A 450-nucleotide genomic window follows, 5' to 3' on the forward strand; every position below is an offset into this window, starting at 1 on the left:
ATCGATGGAGCTATGCGACGCTGGTCGCCGTCAGGCCAGGCCAGGCCAGGGATGGAGGCGCGCCATATTCCTACGTGTAGTAGGCACGGCCCTGCCGCCACGGCTGGCGGCACGCTCTGGCCATGCACGGCCTGCACCTGCACCCGCAACCAAACATGCGCGTACTCCACCGCTCGATTGCGCAATCAGCGAGCACATGCCATCCGAGCTTGAGGTTCTCCTGCCGTCCTGGCGGTCTCCTTTTCAGTTTTCACCACGCCCGACCTGGACCGTTCGACTAATGAAGTCTCGATCAAATGAACTACGAGCGCTGCTGGTGCTACAGCGCTCGCACGCGGCCAGGCCCGTGTAGCTGCATGCCATGCGACGACGTGCAGAGCCTTGCGTCACATCATGCATGCATGCACGATGCATCCCACTGTAGTGTACCGCGGTACCCGAAAGGGATTC

The sequence above is a fragment of the Triticum aestivum genome, chromosome 3A, assembly GCF_018294505.1.
Source record: "Triticum aestivum cultivar Chinese Spring chromosome 3A, IWGSC CS RefSeq v2.1, whole genome shotgun sequence".
Taxonomy (NCBI): domain Eukaryota; kingdom Viridiplantae; phylum Streptophyta; class Magnoliopsida; order Poales; family Poaceae; genus Triticum; species Triticum aestivum.